The sequence below is a fragment of the Cupressus sempervirens genome, chromosome 7 (assembly GCF_028749045.1).
Source record: "Cupressus sempervirens isolate cs-2001-9-10 chromosome 7, ASM2874904v1, whole genome shotgun sequence".
Lineage (NCBI taxonomy): Eukaryota > Viridiplantae > Streptophyta > Pinopsida > Cupressales > Cupressaceae > Cupressus > Cupressus sempervirens.
The window spans coordinates 743,021,018-743,044,243 of record NC_143124.1 but is presented as its reverse complement, the minus strand read 5'-3'; positions in this window follow the sequence as shown (position 1 = coordinate 743,044,243).

Sequence of the window (23,226 nt, the reverse complement as noted above, 5' to 3'; positions counted from 1 at the left end):
ACACATTGGTGTAGGTGATTTGAGATCTTTGTTCCTAGATTTTTTTGTAACTCACAAATTCTAATTTTTGCCACTTCAAATGTGTAGTACGGGCTCATCTGGACACATAATCAAGTTCCATTTTTTTTGAAAGTGCATAATCTTTTGTCTACTTTCTAGATCTACAACCAGATTATAGGGTTGTGTGGGTAAACATACTACTTTTAGAAATAGGCCCTAAATTGGCAAGTGGCTATAAAGTGCCAAAATCATCCATTAAGAAGGGGTTGATTGATTATTTTTGCATTTTGGGGGCTGCATACATACATTGATCTCATGGAGTCTTGTCACATATGCCAATCTGGTTTAAGACTGAAGTTGACACCAAAGAACTATAAAAAAATGGAGTGCCTTAATCATTGATCATCTAAGAGAAAATCATGAAGTGTTTCCTTATCTATGCTAAAATATACCACCACCTAATCCTAATTGGCCATATCATCTTCATCTTCTTGTTCACTTTATGTATAACAACATGAGTAAGGAATCTTTTGCTCCTCTTTTTATGGAAAGTTTTCCTTGCGATGTTTGGATGGTTCTTTGGAAAGCATATGGAGATCCATGAGTCCCTTCATTTCCCAAGGACATTCTATCTTTCATCACTTCTACTATGGTTCCTTCCACTCCAGATGAAATCCCACCTCCTGATACTCATGTTGCTCCTACTAATCTAGTTCTAGCTATAGATGCTTCTAATTCAGTACAATAGGAAATACCATGTCTTCCTACTTCGTCTTTGTGGGATGACTTCCTTCCAAAAATTGCAAGGCTATTTGTGGATTTTCACATTGAAGATGTGGGAGACATCATCAATGATATTCATCTTCTCTTTGTTGAGGTGAATACTTCATCCATTTCCATAGTGATAGGTCTAGCATAGTAGGGTACACCTTATCTTCCAACTCTAGCATTAATGGATGAATTCTTGAAAGATATTTTAGTTTTGTTTGTGGAGTCACACGTAGAAAATCTAGGAGACATCATTGATGATATACATCTTCTCTTTGTTGAAGATGATCCTTCTTTAGTAGTTGTGAGGGCTCACTCTGACCCTCACGTCCATTCTCTACATGATCAATCTTCATAGGCTGATATGATTGTGGATTCTTATGTATAACAATTGTAGGAGGTCTTTTTATCATTTGAGGAGATAATAGGCTCTTTGGGACAGGTTCTACATCCATCCTTGCTAGATCCAACATTGTTCTTTTTAGCAACATTGGAAGGGGTGACAGTCAATATCAACATAGGGATAGTTGAGAAAATTTTTGAGACACCATTCATCTTCAAGATTCTTTCTACACATAGGGTAAGCATCTCATATGTACCTCTTTCATTGTTTCTTCCAAAGGGGAGGAACATTATTCAATGCTCATGGATCAGCTTCTATATTGGGGCAGCTATCATTGATCGAAAAACTACATTTAGGGGGGGACTACCTTGTCTCCTTTTTTATGGTGGGGGGGGACTTTTTCCTCATATGGGGTTTTTTCCTTCTCCCACTTCTCTTTTTTATAGACTTGATGTATGTCATAATGTGGGGTCTCAATTACTCCATCTATCCATCCATGTATCTTGATTTTTTATCTCTCTTTTTGGGGGAGGGCTTTTCCCATGAGGCTTTCCCTCTTTCTTTTCTTTATAAGAGATTTCATTTCATTATGTACATGGGTACCTAACATGGCCCTATAGCCAACACATGTTATGCATTTCATCCTAGCTTTCATAAGCTTAAGTGCATTCCCCTAAGTTGCACTTAAGAGGGGGTATTGGTGTAAATAAGTATTTACTATTTACACTTTACTTAAGTTTACTTAGGTCAATGCATTATTTTATTATTTCTTAGGTGAGACACTTAAGATTTTGCATACTCTTATGAGTTTTCATGTTGACAACATTGAAGTAAGCAACTCTAATTCACTACATGGTGTCTACAACATAATTTTGTGTGTTACGCCTTTGTAGGATTATCCTCTCATCATCACACTTACTTCTGTGCTTAATGGAGGATAACCAAATTCTATTGGACATGTTCCTTGTTGTAAGACCTATCAATGTGCTGACTTCTAAGAATTCTAGAAGCATTCCAAAGGCCTTTATATACAGGCACTCCTAGTGTACTACAACATTGAACATAACATTGAATGATAATAAATCAATTTTGGATATTGTTATTCTGATCATACCTTGTTGGTCTACTGTTGTGCTTATGCTTGAGTTCCTTGATCTTGGGTGATTTTTTTGTAAGATAAATTCTTATTTGGTATCATAGCTATACCAAATTCTTACAATCACTAATGTCAAACTTTCTATTTTGCTAGTAAGACTACAGTTCATATGATTTAAGTACTATCACTTGTTTGATTGATGAAAATGATTTGATTAAAAGATGTAATAATAACACTTAGAGGAAAGGTTGAGTTATGATATAAAAAAAGAGTACAAGAATCAATTAAGACAGTGATATTATAGTGCATTGATAATCTACTTAAGTTTGTAAAGGTTGGTTACACTAAGCAAGTTAAGAAGAACAAGTTACACAAAGTTTGTTTGCCAAGCTTGACCAAATGGATAGTAGGTGCCAAGAAAATTTAGTGCAAGCTGGGGAAAAAATTAGTTGGAGCTAAGTAAAAGTCTATTTTAGTGTATGCCAAGAACAATAGTGAATGCTAAGTAAAGTTTAGTTGATGTTGAGCACCAGTAAACTTTAGTTCATGCCAAGTGATTTTACAAAGGATGTTGAGCAACGTAGTATGTGCCAAGCATTAGAAGCTAGTTAATGTCAAGTGTCAGCATTATTAGAAACATCATGAATTTGATGGATCTGAGCCAACAAGTTTTTTTCCTTGGATTGTATGAATGTAGTGGTCATATGAGTCATGAGCTGGTAGCACAAAATTCATTGTAAACTATTTTGAGATGAATTTGAGGAGGATTGAAGAAGAAGTTTCTAGAAGTGATATGAAATGATGGGTAGATTCATTGAATCCTACCTAATCTATCAAAACCCCAAATCAAATGATGGAGAATGAATGGAAAAAGATCTTAATTCTCTATTTAAAGGGATGTATGGTTAGAAGCAAGGGTTATTGTCATGTGCAAGACCCTAAGAAAGACAAGGAGTCAAGGGTATTGCTTCATTCAGTGACCTAATTGAGAGTATGCATTGGCATAATAAGAAAGAAGGCTTAAGGGTATGGATGCTTGAAGGGTGAACAAGTTATCAGAGTTGAAATGTGTGAAAGAAAAGTAGAATGGAGAACTAAAATAGAAATCTATAATCTACAAATGGAGTTGTAAGTTGTTATTAGATCAAGCCTTATTGTTACTCTCTAACAATTGTATCAGTCTAGGGTAAATCCTTTGGATTAAGGTTGACCTAATAGTCATTTGTAAATCCTTTAACTGAGTTACATTCCAAGTGAATTGTCTAAAATCCTCTAACAAGGCTAACTCCTAACAAGGTGATTGAAATCCTTTAACTAGGTCACATTTAATAGTGTGTATTCTAACCTTTAACAAGGTTGGTCCTTCATATTTCATCACTTTAGAAGAGTGAAAAAGAGTAGCATGTTACTGGTGTTTTTTCCCAAATTGAGTTTCCACATAAATCATTGTGTCAAGTGCATTGTTGAATCTGTTATATTTCATATCTACATTTCTTCAAATTGATCTGACAGTAACCTATAAGATTTAAGTGATTACATAATCTTGTGGATGCATGGATGATGATAAATGTTTTATGGGTTCACTAAACTATGCACCATTTTATTTATACATCTAGACTTTAGATAACTAATTCAAGTGTTTATTATATAACTAATTCATGAATATTGAAGTGTTTATTATTTACTTGTTCAAGTGGTACATATAGACCTTGAGTAAATAATTCACACACCCCTGCCACACCCCCCCCGCCCCCTTCTTATTTATTCTAAACATTTTGAACAATTGGTATTATAGCTTAGTGTTTACAAAGAAAAATTTGAAGGTACTTAAAGCTAAATATCATGTTTAATAAGGGTGATGTACTCAATCTAAACAAGGATAACTTTCCTGCATGGTAGACCTTGATGAAGTTGCACATATCTAGAATTAGTGTAGCTACTGTCAATTTTCTGGATAATGAATATGTAAATGTAACAACTACTCCTCTAACTACTAAAAAATTAAAATAGAATCTAGAACACAACCAAGTAATGTTGGAGATTTCCTCAGCTATAAGCTATTTTGAGTTTGATGACTGATGAGAGCCATTTATGAACCATATTCATACCATCTTTTCACCATTTTACATACCATCATATTCATTTCCATATTCTATTCTATTCCATTTCATCCATATTTTTATTATCTTATGTTGCATATGGTTAAATATAAATAAGTAATGCTGAATAATTTTTTTAGATATATTAATGAAACTTTATAATTGATTGATTTTACTAATCAATGGGTAAAAGCAAAGATCCGTGTCACTGTTTAGGATACCAAAACCTATTTTGGTCAAATCTCATTTCTCTATCAAAACTTAATTTTTTCAAAAACTAAAAGTACCCTTTTATAGATCTCAACCAATTAAAGGTATGTGTTCTTGTGTTGATTTTCCTTGACGTTATATATACACAAGAATTTTTAGTTATTTATCCATTTTTTTATTATTATCAAGTATCTCTTCATATTAATAACTCTACCTATCATTTGCAAAAATAAATTGCCTACTTAATGGTAGAGTTATTGAATGAATGATCTTTTTTTACTATACTTGATATGCTTGGTGTTGAGAATATGGTTATAGGTCTCCTATTGTGGAGAGATGATATCAATTGGTAATATTTCTTTGTGTGAGTGTCAAGTAACACACTATCTTGGCTTTTCCTAGCTATATGGAGCATGGTGGCCTATGAGGTTCCAGAATCTTTTAGTACTATTTTATATAGCTACACATCCAAAGACAACTTGAACAAATACATAAGGATCTTGGGTGTATTGCAAATCATCACATGCCTTCCTAGACATGTGTCTCTATCTGCCTCTAGTTTTATTGACACACTGGTCACTACAATTGGTTTTTTATTCTACCACTTGGCCTTTGGTAATGAAGGTGTGTTATTTCATGCAACAGATATGTCATATTCTTGTCAAGATAAGATAACATAGCTTTATGTGGTATCATCATAGAGCAATATATCTTTCATGAATTGGCCCCATTATTAGTAATTCTTTTTACCAAGTGTGCCAGTGCATGTTTTGAAGTTCTACAAGAAGATCCCATAGTCAGCGGCATTAGATACATGGATCAAGATTATTTTTGTGGGAAAATGGTTCTCCTGCTCAGGTTATTCTTGGTCATCATTTTGAGTTCACTATATAATCTAGTTTCAATGGTTTGTTTTGTTAGGAGATGGAAAGAAATCAAGTTTTTGATGATCTCACTCTTTGTCATCCATAGAAGGAATTCTTTTTCCTTTGGTCATCCTATGTAGTTATTCAAAAATGAAACAAGTGAAAGTGAAAAAGAAAAAGAAAAAAATAATAAAACATCCAACAATGAAAACCTTCATGCATTATTGGCTAGTTAATATTTGAAAACCAGTTTCTGGTAGATATTAACCAAAAAATAAATTCTTAACGGCAAAAAATATTTTTACAGCACCATTAAGTGATAAGTGATTGAAAACTGGCTTGCCAGTGGTCACTTATTGTTATCAAAATTTGAAAAAAAAACAAAGAAAAAAAAATGGAAAAAATGCACTAATTTTGTTGAGCTAACCATTTTCTTTTTAGGGACACCCAGTTACTTCTTTGGTTGTTTCCCTCTCAGTGTTTCTTGCATCTCTTGTTGTGCATTGTGTGGTTGTACTGCAATTTCTAGTGATCACCATAATTTTCATCACATATCCTAAGTGCTAGACATTAAGTTGAGATGCTATGGAAAATGGATCAAGCTCCCTTCAGTGTGCTTTATATTTCTTCTTTTAGATGGCGATCTTTTTTCCAAAATTCATTCCAGTCCACATTTGTTGTTTTTTCTTAGCTTGAGCTTTATAGTTGCAGTGGTCTTTTGGCTTCTAGACCTTGGCATCCATGGACGTACATGTTGGTAAAATAATCAATTTTATTTTTCATTGTTTTATCTCTTAACTTCGTTAATATTTCTTATATTATGTCAATCAATATGCAACACCCCTCCCTATCATCTCCTTGTTTCCCATGGATGCTCAACCTTTAAGCTAGGGTGAAGAATGTCATCGTATTATCTTCCATCATTAGATTTAATAATTCCATCACACTATCAATTATATCCATCATACAATAGCCTTTACTTTGTCTCTTATCTATCCTAATTCACCCATTTAAACTCCTTTCATGCAAATTGAGATAAATTTCTCCTATATGTAACCTTGTGAACCATGATGCTATAAAAAAATTAAAAGAAAAGAAAAAGAAAAGAGAAAAGAGAAACAACTTATGCAAAATTTGAAAGAGATATCCCTATTGAAGAAGAAAAAAAAATGAAAGCTTTTCATGTGAAGAAAGGGATTTGTGTTTCTATATGAGTTATCATGGTTTAGGCCATAAATCCAAGTACTTCCATTTAAAACTAAAAACCTCCTGATCATTATGATTGCACAAGGATGTACAATATGTTAAGTTGGGGGGAATGATGAGAGCCATTTATGATCCATATTCATACCATCTTTTCACCATTTTACATACCATCATATTCATTTCCATATTCTATTCTATTCCATTTCATCCATATTTTTATTATCTTATGTTGCATATGGTTAAATATAAATAAGTAATACTTAATAAAGTTTTTAGATATATTAATGAAACTTTATAGTTGATTGATTTTACTAATCAATATAGTTATTTTATGCCTTGAAATAAATATATTTATATATCTTGGAACATATAAGACAAGATATGTGGACTTATGGAAAGAGACAAATCTGCTGATTAAAAATATCATAGTCTGTTTTGTACTTCAATTTGCAAAAAAATGAGAACTAATTTCAGAAATCCATGATCTGGGTTTTGTGCAAAATGAGGCCATTTAACTGTCTATGCTACAAAATCTTCAGCAGCTAAGCCATTTGGAAGTTAAATGTAGTTTTCTAAACATCATAATTTCTATATTTACTCCAACAAATGCTCTACATTTTTCTTCAATGGCTCTAGTCACATGGAAATTGATTTATGGAAGATCTAATTTGTTGGACAATCTGTGGTACATATGATTACAAAGATGGACAAGAATATAATCATTCCCATCTCTATTTATTTTCTTGTTGTTATAGAAGATTTATAATGTGGCCAGCAAATGGAATTGTATGTGAGCCATTCCATTGAGATATTTGTTGATAGCTAGAAAAAAAAAATTCTCTTTTACTTCAATTGGTTTTAGTTTATTATAAGTATGATCTTATATATATGGTCTGCTAAAAACAAAGGGGGGCAGATTAATATCAAATATTTTAGACCTCTATACATGAGTTTTTTGTAGTAGCAGCTTGTGTAATCTCTATATTATTGGATGAATAAAGAAATATCATTATGATCAAAGGAGTGTAGAAGAACATTAATTTTTCATCACCAGGCATACCAAGGAGGTAGGATCCACTTCTCAAAATGACTGGTGATTTGTTTTAGATTTGAGTGTGTTTTATTCTATGTATATTTTGATTTGATTACTTATATAATTTTTTTATATTAGCTTACTTATTTTAATTCATGTTATTGTAGTTAATTATTGATTCATGTATTGTTTAAGATATAAGTGTGCATTCAAATTTATGTGGTTTCTTATTTATTTTATGCAATGTTAAATTCTAGATTAAATTTTATCACATGTTTTGAGTTGCATCCATCCCCACTTGGCATGCTATCTTCATCCCTTGAGCATATAGCCACTATATCTTTCACGATTTTACAACCTCAGATTGATATTTAAATGTGAGATGAACTGGCTCTTAATCTTATCATTCTTAATCTTATCATTTATCCTTATTATTTGTACCATAGTTTCACCCAACATTTTTGGCGCTATTGTTGAGGAAAAGTATTCAAGGCATGAAATCATAGTAAGCCAAGTTAGGAATAGTGTGCCTTTGGGAGTATCTGATCAAAAGTAAACCTTGGCCATTCTAATACCTTAGGTTTGCATTGTAGTAAATAATTTAGTTGCATTGCTTTAGAGTTTAAAAATAGGTCATAGAATTTAGATCCATTATTTATGCTATCATTTGTTGTTGTGAGTAATTGGTAAAGAAAGGGAAATTTGAAGAAAAATGTTTAAAATGATGCATTTTCAAGGTAGTCCAAACACATTAAATTTGAAAATAAGAATTGGTGGACGAATTACATCAACCAAAGGTGATGCTTTTACACACTCTCTACCTAATGAATGCAACTTAAATGATCTTGATCTTCCATTGTATAGGTATGTCCAATTATTATTTCTATGTCTAAACAAGAGGATATAATTGATGAATTTTTAGAACAATATGACTTTGAGAATAAGATATTAACCATTTATTGTTCTATTTGTTATAGGAAAGGTGATAAATGCATGTGCACAAACAACAAAGAACACATGGTGAATGAAGTACAAGATCTTTTTGAATCTCACCACGTCAAGGATGTAAGTGAACAAGTCTTCCTTGTAACTGGTGATTAATTTCATACACCAAATCAAGAAGATCAAGGTATGGATTACTCTATTACATTAGAAAGACAAAATATTTCTTCAAAACATAATTTTCCACCTAGTGTGCACAATGAATATAATCATGCATTCTCACAACAACCTATGCATCCATTTTATATTCTACCATCTCCATTATGCCCATTCTACTCATATCCACCTACTATATATCCAATGAAACCTTTTCCATTATCCTTATTCCATTCATTTCACCCACAACCCACCCCAACATATACACCAATTGAAATTATAATTCCTCATGAAACATTACATAATAAGCTAGATCAAATAACATATGTTGATGACATTTCAATTGTCCTTTTAAATTCTCTTAATGTGCATGAAAATGATGATATTACTAAAAGATGTGATTTTTGTATAGAAGAATTAGAGGAACATATTGATCAATTAAAAAACCATCAATTTAGTTCTTCTTATCTACTTATTGAATCAAAAAATTTTGAGATGCTTCACACACATAAGAAAATTGCACATTCTAATTTCATCATTGAAAAGATATATATGTGTGTCGGAATTAATCATGCACTAAAAGTTGATTTAAAATATTTCTTAATCATTCCAAAGTTGTGTGTGATGAAAAATGAAATCTTAGAAGACCTATTCTCTAATAATGTTTTAATATTCAAATATATAGATCTTTGGAGGCCTATGATAAAAATGCATATTCCTCACACACTTATTGATTTAGATCCCGTTGATTAAACAACACTTGAAAGATTTGAATGCATTAATGACCAAAAAAACATGTGTTACAAATGAATGATCAATATTCCTCATTGTTGATTCTTTCTATTATCCTGAGATGACTAAATACACTATGGATGATCCATTCATTTAACAAGAATCGAGGTATTGATATCTATATATTTATCATTCTTGGTTGTTGTATCTTAAGATGATCATTCATAGATAATAGGTGTTGAATCACTTTCTTTATTTCATAGATGATTCGAATGTCTATTCTTTCAAAATGTGACATTAAGGAGAAAATCAAATGAACTCTTTAATGTTTGATTGATTTATCAATTGACTAAAGTTCAAGAAATATGTAAATGTACTATTCATTTTACTTAATTCTTTGGATTATCTTAATGTTCTCATGACCCTATAGCATGAAGTCAAGTTGGGGGGAAATTCCTCCAATTTTGTGGCTCTTGACTGATTTACAATAAACCTCCATCAATTATTTCATTGGTCCTTCTGGTAAACCTCTACATGTGGGATCTCAACCAATTAAAGGTATGTGTTTTTGTGTTGATTTTCCTTGATATTATATATACCTAAGAATTTTTAGTTATTTATCCATTTTTTATTACTATCAAGTATCTCTTCATATTAATAACTCTATCTATCATTTGCAAAAATAAATTGCCTACTTAATGGTAGAGTTATTGAATGAATGATCTTTTTTTACTATACTTGATGTGCTTAGTGTTGAGAATGTGGTTACAGGTCTCTTATTGTGGAGAGATGATATCAATTGGTAATATTTCTTTGTGTGAGTGTCAAGTAACACTCTATCTTGTCTTTTCCCAGCTATATGGAGCATAGTGGTCTCTAATTTGGTCTATGAGATTCTACAATCTTTTAGTACTATTTTATATATCTACACATCCAAAGACAACTTGAACAAATACATAAGGATCTTGGGTGTATTGCAAATCATCACATGCCTTCCTAGACATGTGTCTCTATCTGCCTCTAGTTTTATGGACACATTGGTGATTGTAATTGGTTTTTTACTCTACCACTTGGCCTTTGGTAATGAAGGTGTGTTATTTCATGCAATGGATATCTCATATTCTTACCAAGATAAGATAACATAGCTTTATGTGGTGTCATCATAAAGCAATATATCTTTTGAGAATTATCCCCATTATCAGTAATTCCTATAATCAATGGCATCAGATGCATGGATCAAGATTGGTTTTGTGGGAAAATGTTTCTCCTACTCAGGTTATTCTTGGTCATCATTTTGAGTTCACTATATAATCTAGTTTCAATGGCTCCTTTTGTTAGGAGACGGTTCAAAGAAATCAAGTTTTTGATGATATCACTCTTTGTCATCCATAGAAGGATTTTTTTTTCCTTTGGTCATTCTATGTAGTTATTCAAAAATGGAAAAAAAAATGAAAAAGAAAAAGAAAACAAAAGAAAGCAATAAAAGATCCAACAATGGAAACCTTCAGGCATTGTTGGCTAGTTAATATTTGAAAACTAGTTTCTGGGAAATATTAACTAAAAAATAAACTCTTAATGGTGAAAACTATTTTTATAGCACCATTAAGTGGTAAGTGATTGAAAACTTTCTTCATAGCGATCACTTATCATTACCAAAATTTGAAAGAAAAAAAGACGAAAAAAAGAAAAAGAAAAAAGAAAAAAATTGAAAAAAATGCACTAATTTGTTTGAGCTAACCATTTTTTTTTAGGAACACCTAGTTACTTTTTTGGTTGTTTCTCTCTCAGTGTTTCTTTCATCTCTTATTGCACATTGTGTAGCTGTACTTCAATTTTTGGTGATCACCATGATTTTGATCACATATCTTAAGTGCTACACATTAAGTTGAGATGTTATGGAAAATGGATCAAGCTCCCTTTAGTGTGTTTTATATTTCTTCTTTTAGATGGTGACCTTTTTTCCAACATTCATTCTAGTCTGCATCTATAGTTCTTTCTAAGTTTCAGCTTTACAATTGTAGTGGTCTTTTGGCTTCTGGACCTTGGCATCCATGGACGTGAATGTTGGTAAAATAATCAATTTTATTTTTTATTGTTTTATCTCTTAACTTTGTTAATATTCCTTATATTATGTTAATCATTATGCAACACCCCTCCCTATCCTCTCCTTGTTTCCCGTGGATGCTGAACCTTTAAGTTGGGGGGAGGAATGACATCCTATTATCTTCCATCCATCACCCTTAATAATTCCATCACAGTATAATTCCATCCATCATACAATAGCCTTTACTTTGTCTCTTATCATTCCTGTTTCACCCATTTAAACTCCTTATGTGCAAATTGAGATAAATTTCTCCTATATTTAACCTTGTGAATCATGATGCACTGAGGTAACTATCCATGCCGATCTGGAACCCTTTGCTTACTGCAATGCAGTTGAAGCTTCATATACAAACCATTGCTCTTGAATTGATATCGACACATCCATCGCCAGCTCATCCCACACTTGTAATGACCCAGAAACCATCCTCGCCTCCACCCTGTCGACCGTTAAGATCAATAACAAAGGTTGTGGATAGTATAGTCTATAAGATGCATTTGCTGTCGGGGTACTCCCACTTGATCCACATGCCCATGGATGACCAACATATCACAAAGCTATGGAGATTCCACCTCCTCGATACAAACAGTTTGGCCCAACAACCTTTGTATCCTCAAGAATCTCTCTTCATGAGGAACTCACTCCAGATATCAACAATTGGTTACATAAGGATGCACCTCAAATAAATCAAGCATGCCTTGATTACTTCAGCCAGAAGTATCCCCAAGAACATAAATTCATCACTAACAAATGGAACTATCAAGGTGGTGGTGTAGCACCAGAAGAAAGAGGCATGTAGTGCCCCATTGACACACACAAGTGGTAATCAAAGTCAGGGCTTGGCTTTGGCATAACCACAACTGGGGGCAGCAATATGGATAGTCACGATTTTTTGAACATTCACTATGAGCTTTTCGAAATTGAAGACATTTTTGAGGAAGTTGAAAAGAGAGCCTACAATGATATCCTAGACCAAATCTCCCTAGGAGACTTTGTTCTCCAAGAACTATCCATCCATTTAATTGACCTACCACTTGCCCATCCACAACTCATAGATTGGGACCAACCAAGCGTCATACACATTGATGAGTTCACATCAGAGGAAGCACTTCTGAGATTCATGGGAGCCAAAACTCCTCATAAGCAAACAAAGCCAAATTCTGCCTATATCTACAAGCTAGATCCGAAGGGGTATTTTTGAGAAAATCCCCAACCTAGTTTCGGTAGACCCAAAATTGGAACTAAGGTGAATCTGAGACTAGATAAGGCAGTGAAGAGAACCCCTCAGCAAGAACATCCATAGCCACAAGTAGAACATGAGGATTTAGCATTGCCTCCTCAAGCTAATCGACCAGAGGTGTCTTCTATTCTAATTGAGGATTCAAACCGTGTTTGTATCTTGGTTGGTCCCAAACCCCTTGGTACCATGAGATTCACGCTTACCTTAACAATGGTATCATATCCCCTCACCTCACACGTACCTAATGCCAGAACCTCATCCGAAAATCATCTCGCTATGTTATCATAGCCAATACCCTATATCATCGAGGTTATCATGATATGAGCTCTCTCAATATTTAGACCAAAACGAGGCCACAATGGTGTTAAAAGAAGTACACTCTGGACTTTGTGGTGCCCACATGAGTGGCATTGTCCTAGAATGACAAATCCTTACACCAGGATACTATTGGGCTACCATTGAAGAAGACTCTTGTGACTTTGTCAGAAAGTGTCTCCCATGTTAGCAGCACGCAAATCTTGTGCATGCTCCAGCATAGGATCTAGAGCCTATTGCACCACCTTGGCCTTTCACTTGTTGGGGCCTTGATCTAGTTGGAACTATCACACCCCTCTCATCTAATGGACATAAATGGATAATAACAGCTATAGACTATTTCACTAAATGGGTGGAAGCAGTCCCCCTAGTCTTAGCTACAAGAGTTCAAGTCTCTAAGTTTATCTTGTACGAAATTGTTTGCCGCTTCAGCATCCCATCCACCATCTTCACCGACCACGGAGGTAACTTTGAAAATCTCAACATGGAATAATTATGCACTTCGCTCCACATCCATCATCACTTTTCTAGCCCATATTTCCCACAAGGTAATGGCCAGGCTAAGGCAACTAACAAAACCCTCCTTAAAATCCTAAAGAAAGTTGTCAATGATTTCGGCCACAATTGGCACCTACAAATAAATCTAGCCCTATGGGCCTATCGAACCTCCTTCCATACATCCACATGCACAACTCTATACTCCCTAGTCTATGGTCCCAAAGTGGTACTACCCATTGAGGTTGAATTTCCCTCCTTGCGCATATCTTTGCAAGGGAAAATATCAGATGAAGAATATAGAGTAGCTTGGCTCACCCAACTAGATCTCTTAGACGAGAAGCAACAACAAGCCTATGATGATCTCACAGTCTATCAAACTCGTCTCAAAAGGAATTTCAACAACAAGGTGCTTCCACAACACTTTCAGCCGGGCAACATGGTCCTCAAAGAAAACATGAAAGTCCAAGCAGATCGAGAAAAGAAATACAAGTTTGAACCTACATGGCTTGGTCCTTATGCTGTCACTGCATCCTTTGGCTCTAGAGCCTATCAGCTATCTACACTAGAAGGAGAACTCTTGAATGATCCTACTAACATCATTCATCTCAAGAAGTTCTATGCTTGAAGATCCTTGGTATACCTAGCTTTTGAAAAAACCAAAAAAAAAATAGTAAACAGAAATAAGTGTCCAACAGTGAAACTTGGCAATCCAACCGCCTTGGATAGGTACCTTAGTGAAAACCTGGTAATTCAGGCACCTTTTGTACTAAGACTAATCCATTATCTATCACTATCCTATCCCTCATCCATCCACCCACCATCCCATAACACACCTGCTTGTTCCTTTGGTGTTCCAACCAAATATCCAAAATCTAATGGAGCTTGTATTATACCTTGTAAATCTTGTACCATAGCTTGTATATCCAAATCTTGTCCAAAGCTTGTATCCTAGTTTGTATCCTATCACATGCACACAAAGAATCCCATTTTCACTTAAGCTTTTCGCAAACCATCTACCGATCCACTTATCAACTATTGTAGACATCCCACCCTTCACCAATATTTCCATCTCACAAAACCAAAACATGAAAAACCTTGTACATTTGTAACATAACTTGGTCCATCAACTTGTACATCCTCTTTAGCTTAGTACCATTGTATCTATCCAGCTTTTGTGTCAGTTCCTCCTTGATCAACATCTTGCACACATCGCACATCTTGGTTAGCTATTCCAATGCATCCTTTAGCTAGATATCCTATCACCAAAGTGTTATCCTTTTTAGTTTAGCTTTCCAGACGCATCACTCACCTAGATCCATCGGCTTAGGTACTCTCTGATAGATCCTTGTAGAATATATTTTTCCTCATGTCTGATCTTGGTTTGTTAGTACCTCATCCTACCCATCTTGTTAGCAAATGGTTCTCTTTTGGATTTTCACTTTCTTTTGATTTGGAATCTTCCCTTTTGGGTCTTGAAGTATCTTTTTCAAGCAATCTTTTTGTCCCCTCCTCAAGGTTTCTACGATCTTCCATATCATGGTATGCTACAAATGGGGCACTCTGAGCATACGGTTTTGATCAAGTCTTTTGTTTGTTTCTTTTTTGCTTGTGGGTTACCCAATGTCGGTGCCACACTATTTCCTCCAGGTTTCATATGTGATGCTGGGGCAATCCTTGTGTGTTTGTTTCGAGTCAGTCTGTCAGTCCTCTGGATGGTTGGTGACACGGCCTTGATGTTCTTGGTAACCTTGGCAATTAACCAATAGTCCTATAGAAAATCTAGTGCTCAACTACATGGTGGTACTTCTCTTTGAAGTATCCCCCTGCTCAAAAAAGCTCGAATGGTTTCCCTTCATCTCCATTATCCCCCATCCATATCCAGCATCTGTTTCTCCTACCCCAACTTACGCATTAGTATCTCTTTGAATCAATCTGCACTTTTAGCTTTAGGGATCCACAATCCTAGTCTTAGGGATCCACCAATCCAATCAATCCACCAAGCTTCATCTTTCGAGCTCCACAATCCTAGTCCTAGGGATCTCCAAAACCCATCTTCCGCCAATCTGACTCTTTGAAATCCGGTTGCATCAACTTTATCATCCCATCATCCATCTCCCTATCCTGGATTCATTTTTATAGCGCTCTACTTGTTCATCCTCTGCAATCCTTGAGATCTTAAGCCTGCTTCCTCTTGTGCCTCTGATTCTCCTTTATCATTCTCCCATAGTGAGAGTTTGAGCTAACTAAATCTCTTCTCTTAAACAACTCTTCATCCTCCCACCCACCAAGATTCTTGTACATTTCAAGAAGTTGTCGAGCCTCACTTTCTCTCCCCACCACCTTCTTGAGGGGGCATCTCGCAGTCCATTCTCTCCTCTTCTGCTCTAGCCTTGGACATTTTATTTTCTTATCTTTGATGCCATGCCACTTGCAGCATCACATCAAAGAGGGGCAAAATGTAGACACCTAAAACTTCTTTACAAAATAAAATATTTTTATTTTATGAAAAAAGTCCCTGATGACCTCATCATTTATTAATTAATTAATTAATTAATATATTTTTATGCCACTAAATCCCTTTATCTTAATTAAAAATATTTAACTAAGGAATCCCTCCCAAAAATGTTTAAATCTTATTTAAACATTATTTCCTTATTTATTAATTATTTAATTAATAAATTGACCAAAAAACCTAAAATAAATAAAAAATTTATTTTTTGCCCAAAGCTTGGCCAATTTCCTTAAGACCACTAACCTCTTCCAAAATCTTCTAATCCTTCTTTAATTTTGATTAAAGGCTAATCCCATCATTTCCTATCCCTAATCCCAACTCAAAATATTTAATTAAGATAAAATATTAATCCTCATGTTTATTAAATTTTTTTTAATAAATATCTCCTCAACCCAAACCCTTGAAATAAATAAAACTTTATTTATTTCCTAAAAATCTAATTTATCCTCATCCTAAGAAGTTCTAGACTCTTCTAGAAAGTCTTCATCCTCATCCTAGGAAGTTATAGAGTATTCTAGAATGTCTTTATCCTCATCCAAAGTCTAGACTCTACTAGAAGATGTCTTTAAACCTAATCCCAATCCTCTCCTAACCTTGTCACATTCCCTAAACATGGGTTAAAACTTACTAACCCAAGCCAAATTTAACAAATATCTCCTCCTTTACCCACCCTCATTAAATGCCATCCACTTGCCTATCCCTAAGCTAATCCTAAACCATCCTAATCCATCCTCTAATCATTTGCACAAGTGTAACCAAGCTTAAAACCTTCCTAATCAAGCCCAAGTCGAAATTCCTCTCATCTCCCTCAAAATATCCCAACCATAAAACTTTATGAAGCCCACTAGGCCATAAATGACTCTTCCAAAGCCCTTTCATTGCTCTTACAAGCCATTGTGGGGGTCTTTATGAAGATTTTATCCCTTGAGCCTCCTTTGTTGACTCATCCTTCCCATTTCCTCCATCCTCTCACCCTATGACATGTTTCACTCCCTGATTGGCTGTAAGGAAGCACAATCTATGTGCTCTCCTCTCATGCAATCTAAGCCCTCCATGAGCTTGTCCCCATCCTTGCATCTTAGCCCTCAATCTCTCAAGCCTCTTGCCTATAAATTGGATCCTTCCCCTTTGCAAAAAAACACAATCCATGAACTAAAGTCATAATGCCATTTTAAGAAGCCATTTTACATCAAAACCATACACTCACAAGCAAATTCCAACTCCATTTGAAGCCCTTTTTGAAGCATAAATCTTGAGCATACATCCTATCTATTTAGACAAAGCTACTCAACAAGAGAGCTTCTCATTGAAGAGAGCCTATTAATGGCTCATATTCTCAATTGAGAGCTCATCTTAGTCTATCTTGAAGTTTATGAATTTTGTTTAGTTTGTAGAAGATTTATTTAAATTAGGTTTCTATTAGCATACTAACATTGCTCATATACATTTTGGCACGTCCGGTGGGACCCCGCATGGGTCATCTTCATTAGCTTTTTAAGTCAAGTTTTGTATGTCATTTGCTAATTTTGGCTAATTTTTCTTATTTTTGTGATTGGTTGGATTGTATAAATTGGTTTTGTAGGTCCACATGAGCATGAAGAAGACAAAGGAACTCATAGTCTATCTCATAGTATTTGTAGATTTTTCAAGCTTATAGGTGGACAAAGCACTTGGAATTCTTCTTCCTCTTCGTGTATATATTCTTCTTTTCCATCTACTTCTTTTTCCTCTTCTTGTGGGTGATCTTGGCAATTTTTTTTTTAAGGAAGCAAAATCATACACACTTATTTTTAGTTCTTAAAATGAACCCCCAAATCATACTTAAATCCATTAAAAAATTAAAAATTTGCAAAAAAGAAAAAATCTTTTAACAAGTGAAACTAAACCAATCCAATCATTTGCATCCTTGCAACATCAAGGTTTTAGATGCACTCATGCAAAGTTAGGAACACTTCATTTTTGGGAATTTAAAAAGAACTTCAAGTTTCCATTTCAAAAGGTTCAAAATCAACACTAAGTGCACACTAAAATCTAAATCAAACTCAAAGCATCAATCAAAGATAAAATGAACCTCATTTGCAAATATTTTAAAGTTATTTTAAAAATCTCATAAAAACTAAGAGTCCTAAATGATTGCCAAAAATTGTTCTAAAAGCTTTGTTATTTGTTCCAAACAAATGTCTTGTTGCAAAATCTTGAATGTTTCTTAGTTTTTTCATGCATATATCAATTTTTGGGCTTAAAATATGCAAACTAGAACACAAAATATTGAATGAAAACAAAAGTTGAAAGAGTCATTTTCACTTTTGAGTCCAAAACAATCTTGAATGATCTAAGGTTAAAACAAAGCACTTCAAAGTTCTTAAAACAACACACAAAATCTCAATCTTGAATGCTCAAAGGAAAAAACTTGAATGTTTAATCACTTGTCTTTAAATGCATGTTGCTAAAATCACTCTTGAGTGCCATGGATTAAAATCAAGTTTTTTTAAATTTATGAATGCATGATTAAAACAACAAATCCAATCTTGAATGCCATAGATCAAATAATCATCTTTTGGGGCATAAAAAGAATCTACATTCTAGAAACTTCCTAAAATAAAAACCAAATAAAGACGCTTTAAGTGAGTTTGTAGTTGGACTCACCCTCTTTAATCACCCATCAAATTAACCATTGGTTGCAATCTCAGCACCATCTATGGGGATGGGTCCACCTAAGAGGGTGTTAAGTGCTCCACAAAGGTCAAACTTCACTTACTTGTGTTTTTATTAGTTTTTCTAACTTAGAAAATTCTTTGAATGCACATTAGGCTCGCTAACACTTCATTTGGGAATTAAAATTTGAACAAATCTTGATGTGGGGGGCCTCCGAGCACGTGCTTGAAATCGAATTTTACACATCTTTCTTTTGAGCTTAAAAAAGAATCACACCAACTCTTGAATGCCTTAAAAGAAATTAATTGATACTTGACGTGGAGGGCCTCCGGGCATGCGGGTTTACTTTCTTTTTGACCCTAACTCTTCTTCTTGTTCGCGTTCTTTGATTGATTTTTCTTTGTTAGCGCATTTCAAAGTTGGAATTGAACATTTGAATCTTAAAAATGAGTTCTTGCAAAGTCTAGATCAACACACATAAGAGTCAGTTGGAAAAGGAACAAGCATGTTTTTTAGCCCAAGGTCATCCAAGTCTTCTCTCCCCTTGTCATCTTTCGAGGCCATCTTGGGTGCATAAGATTAGGATCCAAAACCTTGTTTTGATTTTTAGGAGGCCTGCTTGGGGATTTCATCACGCCTTGGTATGACCTCAACTCCAGCGTTCCAACGGAGTATAAAGATCGGGAGGTGAATCCAAAGACACCTCTCTTGGAATGAAGATTTTGTCACTCGGGCTAAGCCTCAAGGAACTTTATACCCTTGAGAAGTGAAAGAGGAGAAGTGGTTTACTGCTCCTTTCGGTTGTGTGACATTGTTTTGGTTTCAACTACAGATCTTGGCCTCATGTACCTTGGGTATATCGAGGACTTCCTAGCTAAACCAACTGTCAACCTTGTAGACAACCATCTAGGATGTTAATGTGTTTGAAGTGACTAATCGAAACATTTGTAAAACATACACACTCCTTGGCACAAGTATCACATTCTCAGAATCCAAAACTTCTATTTGGTTGTTCCTATCTATTGCTTGATTTTTTATTTGTTGAATGAATGTTTGCCAAACTTGGTCAATCCTAGCTTAGGGCACACTTAGCATAGTTACTGCCTATTCCAAAAGTTGGACAAGTTGAAGAAAAAAAATCAAGATCTCTCAAAGCTAAGTAGATTCAAAAATTCATGTCAGAACAACCCAAACCCAAACAGAAATTTCACAAAGTTAAACTCAAGCCATCTCAGGCATACCAAGAACTTTCAGCCAAGAGAAAGGAACTCACACCAAGCCCTCGAATTTCCAAACTCCACAAAGCAGAGCACAAAGCTACTAATGAAGCCCTTCAAGATGCTTGGTTAGATCGCACCATCCAACTTAACCAACATCTTGGAGTTAACAATGCTTATGCCTTACCAACCAGGCATGACTTCTATGATTAGACCCCCTTATTTCTCCACATCTTCTTGCATAAGCTTCAGTTTAGAGTCATCCTTGTAGGTAAGCCAGCCATCCTTAGTCATCCCCTTAAGCATTTTAGCTCATCCATCTCATTTAGAACCAAACCATCTAGCCAGCAATCCAAAAATCTTCACATCCAAGCCTTCAAAATTTTTGTCACCTTGCCAAAAGTTTGCCATTTGTAACATCTTCCAAATCCACCAGCCTCACCAAGGTTATCCCTTTGACAGAGCTTTGTCTAGGTTAATATATCTTTGTCACTTGTTATCCCTCATCACCTTTAGCTAAATGTTGGGATCCACAAGTGGTCAATCTTGTGTTCTTCCTAAAGGATCATCAGTCTATCCTTAAGTTGACACAATCACCACCAAGCTTGCACATAGGAAAGAAGACCTTTCGTGCTTTGGCAACATATCTTTGAAGTTACCATCCCCAACTCAATCCTCCTTAGGTTTTATCATATAGCTTTGCCTCAACCTAGGAAATCATTTGCATATAAATGCCTTCCCCCCTTTTTGCATCCATCAACATTGTTGCATCTCATCCCTAGGAACATTCTGCATTTTCATGCCACCCGTCACACGCTTAGGCAAGAAGAAGAAGGAAATAATGGACCCCTATCATTTGGATCCAACAACATCGCTCCCCTTGAGCACTCAACCATCCTTCAGCTCAGAGAATGCTATACCATCACCTACTGATATTGGAGCTTTCATGAACCAACCAGGAAATGCATTATTGGTGAATGCCATTATAGACAAAAACAAGGAAAAAATCATGGCTAACTTTTGAAGGGACAACATTGGAGCCTTCGACTTTGGAAGACCTCCCCCCTTATCAGATCCATCTCACCCCTTGTTTGAGCAACTCCCACCACCCATAGGCTCTTATGATTCAAATTATCCTCAATATGTGCGAAAAGAAGAGCCTCAACCCACCCCATATGATCCAACAGACCCAAACATACCATCCTCTACTCAAGTTGAGATCTCCCTTCCACAAACCAATCCAGCCACCACCACTCCACCATTGGTCCATACCACTCCATCCCAAATCCCCTTCACCCAAAACACCTCATCATTCACTCCCTTCACTATTGCTACTGCTGTTCCCCAACCTAGCCTTCCAAATCCACCCATCTCCCAAATCAGTGCTAGTATCTTTGGCCAACCTTAGCAATATACAACAGGGATGCCACCAATGGGGCCAAGTAATCAACTTTTCATCACCTCCAGCTTGTTTACCTCAGTTCAAAACACGATTCCATCATTTCCACTTAGTCCTTTGAGCTCAGTGCCATCAGCCACAAATCCACAAGCTACTACCCTCACTCCACAAAGCTATCAAACCCCACAAGCTACTGCCAATATTCTGCCTAGCTCTCAAGTGACCCAAGCTCTTGCCACGACTCTACCAAGCTTTCAAATCCAGCCACCAAGCTATCAAACCCCATCAGTTCCATTTCCAAGCTTTCAATTCCCACCACCTCCACCACCAACTAATCCATTACCTCCTATTACCAACTATTTTTCTATGCCACTTCTAGGAGGAAATCCACCACCACCAACCACCAATTACTTGGCCTCCTTTTCCATGTAGATACCTTCCCAAATGAGGGCACAACCCACATATATTGGTCAAACTCCTCAAATCCAAAGTCGAGTTTCGCAAGCTCCCCGATCCTTTCCCCAAGCTTCACAACCATCTTATACCTTACCTCCACAAAGAAATCCATTTTTCCCACAACCAGCTTATGTCCCTCGATCCCAACCTCAAATCCAATATCAACAGCAAGCCTCACAACACATGCAGCAATATGTGCCACCTCCACCTTAGCATCCCATCATCCACCATTTAGTTGCTCAAGCCATGTACAATCCCTACGAGGCCATACCTCAAAGCCAACCATATTCCATTGCCCCATCTAGCACATACCTACCTCAGGGCACTCCTACATTGGAGGCACCCTAGCCATCACCCATTAATTCAGAATGGGAAGCCATGATAATAGCTTTGAAGAACATCTAGGAGGGAAATGATCCAAAAACCTTCAAGTTTGAGAATGTGTGTCCTTACCCATTTCACAGAGCCATTACCATGACACCATTTCCAAAGCATTTTGAGACACCCAAGTTTGACAAATTTAGAGGAAAAGGAGACCCTGTCACACATATCAAAGAATTTTACATGCACTGCCAAGAAGTGGCATATGATGACATCTTCCTCTTGCATCTCTTTTCCAAAAGCTTGGCCGAACTAGCTCTTGAATGGTTTTATAGAATCCCCTATGGCACAATTAAAAATTTTGCTGAATTGTCTGAGGCATTTGTAGCCCAATATGCCCATCTTGTTGAAACAGAGCTATCAGTAGTTGATCTTGTCCACACTAAGAAAAAAGGTGGAGAAAGCCTTCCCAAATATCTGCAAAGATGGAAAACCCTTACCACCCGCATACCTTGCACCTTGCCAGAGTGTCATTTGGTGAAAATGTTTATTGATAATGCCCATCCTAGCTTGGCTCACCACATGACCATGAACTATTTACAGACCTACAAAGATATCAAGGAGAAAGGAATGATCCTTGAGCAAGGACTCATTAAAGATGGTGTGGTCAAGATTTACAAGGAAGCCAACCAAAATCAATCACATTCCAATGACAAGTCTAGGTATTGGAACAAAAACAAGCATGTTGCAACAGATGGCATCACTGACACCAGACATGTGAATATTGTTTGTCCTTCTCAAAACTAGTACAACCCACCATATCAACCAAAAAATTGGCAAGCTATCAACTACCAACAACAGAATAACAAAAGCTATCAAAACCACAATCCAAGACCCAACTTTTAAGGGTGTAGCAATCAACTTAATGCCATCAATGTAGCTGCACGAAAAAAGCCCAGATTCCAACCTACACCTAGAAACTATATACCCCTTGGTGAACCTTTGGATGTCATTTTTGAGAAATTAGTCAAGGAAAACCTCATCAAATTTCCTCCTACCCA